We start from the raw sequence: 10,975 nt of genomic DNA on the forward strand, positions 1-10,975 counted from the left end.
GTTGTTGTGGCCGAGTGGTTAAGGCGATGGACTAGAAATCCATTGGGGATTCCCCGCGCAGGTTCGAATCCCGCCAACAACGAGTAATGTTTGAATGTGCAAGATGACAGCCTAATTTGCAGTTATTAATCATATCCAGTACTGTCTTTCAAAAGTAATCAGTTGGCTTCCCTTGTGGTACATTTTGTATTTTCTACCCAGCATGGTAATACCGATGGATGATTTTTAATTTTACCGCACCAGGACAACTTATATGAAATCACACATTTATTTCTAACATGAATGATTTGAAGATAGGATTTTTTTTTCATTACGCCCGCCATTTTCAAAGCATGCAAGTTTCTGTAGTGTAGTGGTTATCAAGTTTGCCTAACACGCGAAAGGTCCCCTGTTCGAAACTGGGGGCAAACATGTATTACTGCAATAATATTATTTGGACTTGTAAAACCCCTCTAATCCTCTTCTTGGTGCTCGGCACAGGAAGGTCGACCATCTCTTTCTCGCATTGGGTCTTATGCAGAAATGAATTTCGTTGCAGTTCCACAACTGATTAAAAGCCAGTCATTCCCCATTTACCTAATCTTTCAAATGTCCAACTTTACAGGAAAAAAAGAAACATATTACAGAGATTTTTTACAGGATCTTTTCGTCATGCCCGCCTTTTTCAAAACATGTAAGTCACTAGCTCCACCACCAAACCCCAGCAGCATTAACACCAGACCCCACTAGCTCCACCACCAGACCCCAGGAGCTTCCAACACCAGACCCCACTAGCTCCACCACCATACCCCAGCAGCATCACCACCAGACCCCAGGAGCTTCCACCACCAGACCCCAGGAGCTTCCACCACCAGACCTCAGGAGCTTCCACCACCAGACCCCAGGAGCTTCCACCACCAGACCTCAGGAGCTTCCACCACCAGACCCCAGGAGCTTCCACCAGACCCCAGCAGCATCACCACCAGACCCCAGGAGCTTCCACCACCAGACCCCAGGAGCTTCCACCACCAGACCCCAGGAGCTTCCACCACCAGACCTCAGGAGCTTCCACCACCAGACCCCAGGAGCTTCCACCAGACCGCAGCAGCATCACCACCAGACCCCACTAGCTCCACCACCAGACCCCAGCAGCATTACCACCAGACCCCATCCACCACCAGACCCTACTAGCTCCACCACCAGACCCCAGCAGCATTACCACCAGACCCCATCCACCACAAGACCCCACTAGCTCCACCACCAGACCCCAGCAGCATCACCACCAGACCCCATCCACCACCAGACCCTACTAGCTCCACCACCAGACCCCAGGAGCTTCCAACACCAGACCCCACTAGCTCCACCACCGGACCCCAGCAGCATCAGCACCAGACCCCAGGAGCTTCCACCACCAGACCCCAGGAGCTTCCACCACCAGACCCCAGGAGCTTCCACCACCAGACCCCAGGAGCTTCCACCACCAGACCTCAGGAGCTTCCACCACCAGACCCCAGCAGCATCAGCACCAGACCCCAGCAGCATCACCACCAGAACCCAGGAGCTTCAACCACCACACCCCAGGAGCTTCCATCACCAGACCCCAGGAGCTTCCACCACCAGACCCCTCTAGCTGCACCACCAGACCCCAGCAGCATCCCCACCACACCTCAGGAGCTTCCACCACCAAACCCTAACAACAACTCAACAACCTCAAAAACCCGGCTCACCTGGAGCCACCCAAAGACCCGGCTCACCGTCCGAACCCGGGGACCCGCTTTTAAGCCCCCCACCGACCGGCCACTGGAGTGAAAGAGCCAGCCCTTGGGCCTGGAGGACCAGGGCCCTGGTACCATAAACACCCAGACGCTCCTAGCACCATGGACAGCACTCTGTCAGATGCTCAAGCGCATATTGTTTTTTACTCATGTTCTGGTTTCAGGACCACAATAAAAACACAATAAAAGCTGAACAGGGTTCCATGGTGTAATGGTTAGCACTCTGGACTTTGACCCCAGGAGCTTCCACCACCAGACACCACTAGCTCCACCACCAGACGACAGCAGCATCACCACCACACCTCAGGAGCTTCCACCACCAGACACCACTAGCTCCACCACCAGACCCCAGCAGCATCACCACCAGACCCCAGCAGCATCACCACCAGACCCCAGGAGCTTCCACCACCAGACCCCAGGAATTTCCATCACCAGACCCAAGGAGCTTCCATCACCTGACCCCAGGAGCTTCCATCACCAGACCCCAGGAGCTTCCACCACCAGACCCCACTAGCTGCACCACCAGACCCCAGCAGCATCACCACCACACCTCAGGAGCTTCCACCACCAGACCCCAACAACAACTCAACAACCTCAACAACCCGGCTCACCTGGAGCCACCCAGAGACCCGGCTCACCGTCCGAACCAGGGGACCCGCTTTTAAGTCCCCTACCCCCCTCCCCCCCACTGTGTGGCGGAGTGACATCCTGGTTATACAGCAGAGTGGCGCAGCGGAAGCGTGCTGGGCCCATAACCCAGAGGTCGATGGATCGAAACCATCCTCTGCTACTTAAGAGATCCTCTCATACATGAGATGTGAGAGATTAACTGAAATCTGTCCAGAGCTTTTTGGAAACAAGAAAGTGGATGTATGATCTATGAACTATGAACATACTGGCTGTTGATGCTGACTGTTGATGAAAATGCTGTTGATGAAAATGCATTTAATCAAAATGAGGATGAAAATATGTCTCAACCTAATAAAGTAAAACCAACCATTTTAAAATAAAGTAAAACCAACCATTTTAAAATAAAGACTCTAAATTGTCTATTTCTGAAGATTCACACACACACACACACACATACACACAGCTGACAGGTTGTTGTGGCCGAGTGGTTAAGGCGATGGACTAGAAATCCATTGGGGATTCCCCGCGCAGGTTGGAATCCTGCCAACAACGAGTAATGTTTGAATGTGCAAGACGACTGCCTAATTTGCAGTTATTAATCATATCCAGTACTGTCTTTCAAAAGTAATCAGTTGGCTTCCCTTGTGGTACATTTTGTATTTTCTACCCAGCATGGTAATACCGATGGATGATTTTTAATTTTACCGCACCAGGACAACTTATATGAAATCACACATTTATTTCTAACATGAATGATTTGAAGATAGGATTTTTTTTTCGTTACGCCCGCCATTTTCAAAGCATGCAAGTTTTCGTAGTGTAGTGGTTATCACGTTCGCCTAACACGCGAAAGGTCCCCTGTTCGAAACTGGGCGGAAACATGTATTACTGCAATAATATTATTTGGACTTGGAAAACCCCTCTAATCCTCTTCTTGGTGCTCGGCACAGGAAGGTCGACCATCTCTTTCTCGCATTGGGTCTTATGCAGAAATGAATTTCGTTGCAGTTCCACAACTGATTAAAAGCCAGTCATTCCCCATTTACCTAATCTTTCAAATGTCCAACTTTACAGGAAAAAAAGAAACATATTACAGAGATTTTTTACAGGATCTTTTCGTCATGCCCGCCTTTTTCAAAACATGTAAGTCACTAGCTCCACCACCAAACCCCAGCAGCATTAACACCAGACCCCACTAGCTCCATCACCAGACCCCAGGAGCTTCCAACACCAGACCCCACTAGCTCCACCACCATACCCCAGCAGCATCACCACCAGACCCCAGGAGCTTCCACCACCAGACCTCAGGAGCTTCCACCACCAGACCCCAGGAGCTTCCACCAGACCCCAGCAGCATCACCACCAGACCCGACTAGCTCCACCACCAGACCCCAGCAGCATTACCACCAGACCCCATCCACCACCAGACCCTACTAGCTCCACCACCAGACCCCAGCAGCATTACCACCAGACCCCATCCACCACAAGACCCCACTAGCTCCACCACCAGACCCCAGCAGCATCACCACCAGACCCCATCCACCACCAGACCCTACTAGCTCCACCACCAGACCCCAGGAGCTTCCAACACCAGACCCCACTAGCTCCACCACCGGACCCCAGCAGCATCAGCACCAGACCCCAGGAGCTTCCACCACCAGACCCCAGGAGCTTCCACCACCAGACCCCAGGAGCTTCCACCACCAGACCCCAGGAGCTTCCACCACCAGACCTCAGGAGCTTCCACCACCAGACCCCAGGAGCTTCCACCACCAGACCCCAGCAGCATCAGCACCAGACCCCAGCAGCATCACCACCAGAACCCAGGAGCTTCCACCACCACACCCCAGGAGCTTCCATCACCAGACCCCAGGAGCTTCCACCACCAGACCCCTCTAGCTGCACCACCAGACCCCAGCAGCATCACCACCACACCTCAGGAGCTTCCACCACCAAACCCTAACAACAACTCAACAACCTCAAAAACCCGGCTCACCTGGAGCCACCCAAAGACCCGGCTCACCGGCCGAACCCGGGGACCCGCTTTTAAGCCCTCCACCGACCGGCCACTGGAGTGAAAGAGCCAGCCCTTGGGCCTGGAGGACCAGGGCCCTGGTACCATAAACACCCAGACGCTCCTAGCACCATGGACAGCACTCTGTCAGATGCTCAAGCGCATATTGTTTTTTACTCATGTTCTGGTTTCAGGACCACAATAAAAACACAATAAAAGCTGAACAGGGTTCCATGGTGTAATGGTTAGCACTCTGGACTTTGACCCCAGGAGCTTCCACCACCAGACACCACTAGCTCCACCACCAGACGACAGCAGCATCACCACCACACCTCAGGAGCTTCCACCACCAGACACCACTAGCTCCACCACCAGACCCCAGCAGCATCATCACCAGACCCCAGCAGCATCACCACCAGACCCCAGGAGCTTCCACCACCAGACCCCAGGAATTTCCATCACCAGACCCAAGGAGCTTCCATCACCTGACCCCAGGAGCTTCCATCACCAGACCCCAGGAGCTTCCACCACCAGACCCCACTAGCTGCACCACCAGACCCCAGCAGCATCACCACCACACCTCAGGAGCTTCCACCACCAGACCCCAACAACAACTCAACAACCTCAACAACCCGGCTCACCTGGAGCCACCCAGAGACCCGGCTCACCGTCCGAACCAGGGGACCCGCTTTTAAGTCCCCTACCCCCCTCCCCCCCACTGTGAGGCGGAGTCACATCCTGGTTATACAGCAGAGTGGCGCAGCGGAAGCGTGCTGGGCCCATAACCCAGAGGTCGATGGATCGAAACCATCCTCTGCTACTTAAGAGATCCTCTCATACATGAGATGTGAGAGATTAACTGAAATCTATCCAGAGCTTTTTGGAAACAAGAAAGTGGATGTATGATCTATGAACATACTGCACTGACTGTTGATGAAAATGCATTTAATCAAAATCAGGATGAAAATATGTCTCAACCTAATAAAGTAAAACCAACCATTTTAAAATAAAGTAAAACCAACCATTTTAAAATAAAGACTCTAAATTGTCTATTTCTGAAGATTCACACACACACACACACACACACACACACATACACACAGCTGACAGGTTGTTGTGGCCGAGTGGTTAAGGCGATGGACTAGAAATCCATTGGGGATTCCCCGCGCAGGTTCGAATCCTGCCAACAACGAGTAATGTTTGAATGTGCAAGACTACTGCCTAATTTGCAGTTATTAATCATATCCAGTACTGTCTTTCAAAAGTAATCAGTTGGCTTCCCTTGTGGTACATTTTGTATTTTCTACCCAGCATGGTAATACCGATGGATGATTTTTAATTTTACCGCACCAGGACAACTTATATGAAATCACACATTTATTTCTAACATGAATGATTTGAAGATAGGATTTTTTTTTCGTTACGCCCGCCATTTTCAAAGCATGCAAGTTTCTGTAGTGTAGTGGTTATGAAGTTTGCCTAACACGCGAAAGGTCCCCTGTTCGAAACTGGGGGCAAACATGTATTACTGCAATAATATTATTTGGACTTGGAAAATCCCTCTAATCCTCTTCTTGGTGCTCGGCACAGGAAGGTCGACCATCTCTTTCTCGCATTGGGTCTTATGCAGAAATGAATTTCGTTGCAGTTCCACAACTGATTAAAAGCCAGTCATTCCCCATTTACCTAATCTTTCAAATGTCCAACTTTACAGGAAAAAAAGAAACATATTACAGAGATTTTTTACAGGATCTTTTCGTCATGTCCGCCTTTTTCAAAACATGTAAGTCACTAGCTCCACCACCAAACACCAGCAGCATTAACACCAGACCCCACTAGCTCCACCACCAGACCCCAGGAGCTTCCAACACCAGACCTCACTAGCTCCACCACCATACCCCAGCAGCATCACCACCAGACCCCAGGAGCTTCCACCACCAGACCCCAGGAGCTTCCACCACCAGACCTCAGGAGCTTCCACCACCAGACCCCAGGAGCTTCCACCAGACCCCAGCAGCATCACCACCAGACCCCAGGAGCTTCCACCACCAGACCCCAGGAGCTTCCACCACCAGACCCCAGGAGCTTCCACCACCAGACCTCAGGAGCTTCCACCACCAGACCCCAGGAGCTTCCACCAGACCCCAGCAGCATCACCACCAGACCCGACTAGCTCCACCACCAGACCCCAGCAGCATTACCACCAGACCCCATCCACCACCAGACCCTACTAGCTCCACCACCAGACCCCAGCAGCATTACCACCAGACCCCATCCACCACAAGACCCCACTAGCTCCACCACCAGACCCCAGCAGCATCACCACCAGACCCCATCCACCACCAGACCCTACTAGCTCCACCACCAGACCCCAGGAGCTTCCAACACCAGACCCCACTAGCTCCACCACCAGACCCCAGCAGCATCAGCACCAGACCCCAGGAGCTTCCACCACCAGACCCCAGGAGCTTCCACCACCAGACCCCAGGAGCTTCCACCACCAGACCCCAGGAGCTTCCACCACCAGACCTCAGGAGCTTCCACCACCAGACCCCAGGAGCTTCCACCACCAGACCCCAGCAGCATCAGCACCAGACCCCAGCAGCATCACCACCAGAACCCAGGAGCTTCCACCACCACACCCCAGGAGCTTCCATCACCAGACCCCAGGAGCTTCCACCACCAGACCCCTCTAGCTGCACCACCAGACCCCAGCAGCATCACCACCACACCTCAGGAGCTTCCACCACCAAACCCTAACAACAACTCAACAACCTCAAAAACCCGGCTCACCTGGAGCCACCCAAAGACCCGGCTCACCGTCCGAACCCGGGGACCCGCTTTTAAGCCCCCCACCGACCAGCCACTGGAGTGAAAGAGCCAGCCCTTGGGCCTGGAGGACCAGGGCCCTGGTACCATAAACACCCAGACGCTCCTAGCACCATGGACAGCACTCTGTCAGATGCTCAAGCGCATATTGTTTTTTACTCATGTTCTGGTTTCAGGACCACAATAAAAACACAATAAAAGCTGAACAGGGTTCCATGGTGTAATGGTTAGCACTCTGGACTTTGACCCCAGGAGCTTCCACCACCAGACACCACTAGCTCCACCACCAGACGACAGCAGCATCACCACCACACCTCAGGAGCTTCCACCACCAGACACCACTAGCTCCACCACCAGACCCCAGCAGCATCACCACCAGACCCCAGGAGCATCACCACCAGACCCCAGGAGCTTCCACCACCAGACCCCAGGAATTTCCATCACCAGACCCAAGGAGCTTCCATCACCTGACCCCAGGAGCTTCCATCACCAGACCCCAGGAGTTTCCACCACCAGACCCCACTAGCTGCACCACCAGACCCCAGCAGCATCACCACCACACCTCAGGAGCTTCCACCACCAGACCCCAACAACAACTCAACAACCTCAACAACCCGGCTCACCTGGAGCCACCCAGAGACCCGGCTCACCGTCCGAACCAGGGGACCCGCTTTTAAGAGCCCTACCCCCCTCCCCCCCACTGTGTGGCGGAGTCACATCCTGGTTATACAGCAGAGTGGCGCAGCGGAAGCGTGCTGGGCCCATAACCCAGAGGTCGATGGATCGAAACCATCCTCTGCTACTTAAGAGATCCTCTCATACATGAGATGTGAGAGATTAACTGAAATCTATCCAGAGCTTTTTGGAAACAAGAAAGTGGATGTATGATCTATGAACATACTGCACTGACTGTTGATGAAAATGCATTTAATCAAAATGAGGATGAAAATATGTCTCAACCTAATAAAGTAAAACCAACCATTTTAAAATAAAGTAAAACCAACCATTTTAAAATAAAGACTCTAAATTGTCTATTTCTGAAGATTCACACAAACACACACACACACACACACACACACACACGCACACACACGCACACACACACACACACACACAGCTGACAAGTTGTTGTGGCCGAGTGGTTAAGGTGATGGACTAGAAATCCATTGGGGATTCCCCGCGCAGGTTCGAATCCTGCCAACAACGAGTAATGTTTGAATGTGCAAGACGACAGCCTAATTTGCTGTTATTAATCATATCCAGTACTGTCTTTCAAAAGTAATCAGTTAGCTTCCTTTGTGGTACATTTTGTATTTTCTACCCAGCATGGTAATACCGATGGATGATTTTTAATTTTACCGCACCAGGACAACTTATATGAAATCACACATTTATTTCTAACATGAATGATTTGAAGATAGGATTTTTTTTTCGTTACGCCCGCCATTTTCAAAGCATGCAAGTTTCCGTAGTGTAGTGGTTATCACGTTCGCCTAACACGCGAAAGGTCCCCTGTTCGAAACTGGGCGGAAACATGTATTACTGCAATAATATTATTTGGACTTGGAAAACCCCTCTAATCCTCTTGTTGGTGGTCGGCACAGGAAGGTCGACCATCTCTTTCTCGCATTGGGTCTTATGCAGAAATGAATTTCGTTGCAGTTCCACAACTGATTAAAAGCCAGTCATTCCCCATTTACCTAATCTTTAAAATGTCCAACTTTACAGGAAAAAAAGAAACATATTACAGAGATTTTTTACAGGATCTTTTCGTCATGCCCGCCTTTTTCAAAACATGTAAGTCACTAGCTCCACCACCAAACCCCAGCAGCATTAACACCAGACCCCACTAGCTCCACCACCAGACCCCAGGAGCTTCCAACACCAGACCCCACTAGCTCCACCACCATACCCCAGCAGCATCACCACCAGACCCCAGGAGCTTCCACCACCAGACCCCAGGAGCTTCCACCACCAGACCTCAGGAGCTTCCACCACCAGACCCCAGGAGCTTCCACCAGACCCCAGCAGCATCACCACCAGACCCCACTAGCTCCACCACCAGACCCCAGCAGCATCACCACCAGACCCCATCCACCACCAGACCCTACTAGCTCCACCACCAGACCCCAGGAGCTTCCAACACCAGACCCCACTAGCTCCACCACCAGACCCCAGCAGCATCAGCACCAGACCCCAGGAGCTTCCACCACCAGACCCCAGGAGCTTCCACCACCAGACCCCAGGAGCTTCCACCACCAGACCCCAGGAGCTTCCACCACCAGACCCCAGGAGCTTCCACCACCAGACCTCAGGAGCTTCCACCACCAGACCCCAGGAGCTTCCACCACCAGACCCCAGGAGCTTCCACCACCAGACCCCAGCAGCATCAGCACCAGACCCCAGCAGCATCACCACCAGACCCCAGGAGCTTCCACCACCAGACCTCAGGAGCTTCCACCACCAGACCCCAGGAGCTTCCACCACCAGACCCCAGCAGCATCAGCACCAGACCCCAGCAGCATCACCACCAGAACCCAGGAGCTTCCACCACCACACCCCAGGAGCTTCCATCACCAGACCCCAGGAGCTTCCACCACCAGACCCCTCTAGCTGCACCACCAGACCCCAGCAGCATCACCACCACACCTCAGGAGCTTCCACCACCAAACCCTAACAACAACTCAACAACCTCAAAAACCCGGCTCACCTGGAGCCACCCAAAGACCCGGCTCACCGTCCGAACCCGGGGACCCGCTTTTAAGCCCCCCACCGACCAGCCACTGGAGTGAAAGAGCCAGCCCTTGGGCCTGGAGGACCAGGGCCCTGGTACCATAAACACCCAGACGCTCCTAGCACCATGGACAGCACTCTGTCAGATGCTCAAGCGCATATTGTTTTTTACTCATGTTCTGGTTTCAGGACCACAATAAAAACACAATAAAAGCTGAACAGGGTTCCATGGTGTAATGGTTAGCACTCTGGACTTTGACCCCAGGAGCTTCCACCACCAGACACCACTAGCTCCACCACCAGACGACAGCAGCATCACCACCACACCTCAGGAGCTTCCACCACCAGACACCACTAGCTCCACCACCAGACCCCAGCAGCATCACCACCAGACCCCAGGAGCATCACCACCAGACCCCAGGAGCTTCCACCACCAGACCCCAGGAATTTCCATCACCAGACCCAAGGAGCTTCCATCACCTGACCCCAGGAGCTTCCATCACCAGACCCCAGGAGCTTCCACCACCAGACCCCACTAGCTGCACCACCAGACCCCAGCAGCATCACCACCACACCTCAGGAGCTTCCACCACCAGACCCCAACAACAACTCAACAACCTCAACAACCCGGCTCACCTGGAGCCACCCAGAGACCCGGCTCACCGTCCGAACCAGGGGACCCGCTTTTAAGAGCCCTACCCCCCTCCCCCCCACTGTGTGGCGGAGTCACATCCTGGTTATACAGCAGAGTGGCGCAGCGGAAGCGTGCTGGGCCCATAACCCAGAGGTCGATGGATCGAAACCATCCTCTGCTACTTAAGAGATCCTCTCATACATGAGATGTGAGAGATTAACTGAAATCTATCCAGAGCTTTTTGGAAACAAGAAAGTGGATGTATGATCTATGAACATACTGCACTGACTGTTGATGAAAATGCATTTAATCAAAATGAGGATGAAAATATGTCTCAACCTAATAAAGTAAAACCAACCATTTTAAAATAAAGTAAAACCA

General features: G+C 52.5%; 5 non-coding genes across 5 annotated transcripts; all 5 read left to right on the top strand.

Moving 5' to 3' along the window:
• On the top strand, window positions 1–82 carry trnas-aga (transfer RNA serine (anticodon AGA)). Its single transcript has one exon. It is a non-coding gene; the product is annotated as a tRNA-Ser (tRNA).
• A 3,110-nt stretch (window positions 83–3,192) lies between these two features.
• On the top strand, window positions 3,193–3,265 carry trnav-aac (transfer RNA valine (anticodon AAC)). The gene has a single exon. It is a non-coding gene; the product is annotated as a tRNA-Val (tRNA).
• Window positions 3,266–5,508: 2,243 nt separating this feature from the next.
• Window positions 5,509–5,590, top strand: trnas-aga (transfer RNA serine (anticodon AGA)). The gene has a single exon. It is a non-coding gene; the product is annotated as a tRNA-Ser (tRNA).
• Window positions 5,591–8,351: 2,761 nt separating this feature from the next.
• Window positions 8,352–8,433, top strand: trnas-aga (transfer RNA serine (anticodon AGA)). The gene has a single exon. It is a non-coding gene; the product is annotated as a tRNA-Ser (tRNA).
• A 256-nt stretch (window positions 8,434–8,689) lies between these two features.
• Window positions 8,690–8,762, top strand: trnav-aac (transfer RNA valine (anticodon AAC)). The gene has a single exon. It is a non-coding gene; the product is annotated as a tRNA-Val (tRNA).
• The last annotated feature ends 2,213 nt before the right edge of the window (window positions 8,763–10,975 follow it).

Source organism: Cololabis saira, unplaced genomic scaffold, assembly GCF_033807715.1.
Source record: "Cololabis saira isolate AMF1-May2022 unplaced genomic scaffold, fColSai1.1 scf032, whole genome shotgun sequence".
Taxonomy (NCBI): domain Eukaryota; kingdom Metazoa; phylum Chordata; class Actinopteri; order Beloniformes; family Belonidae; genus Cololabis; species Cololabis saira.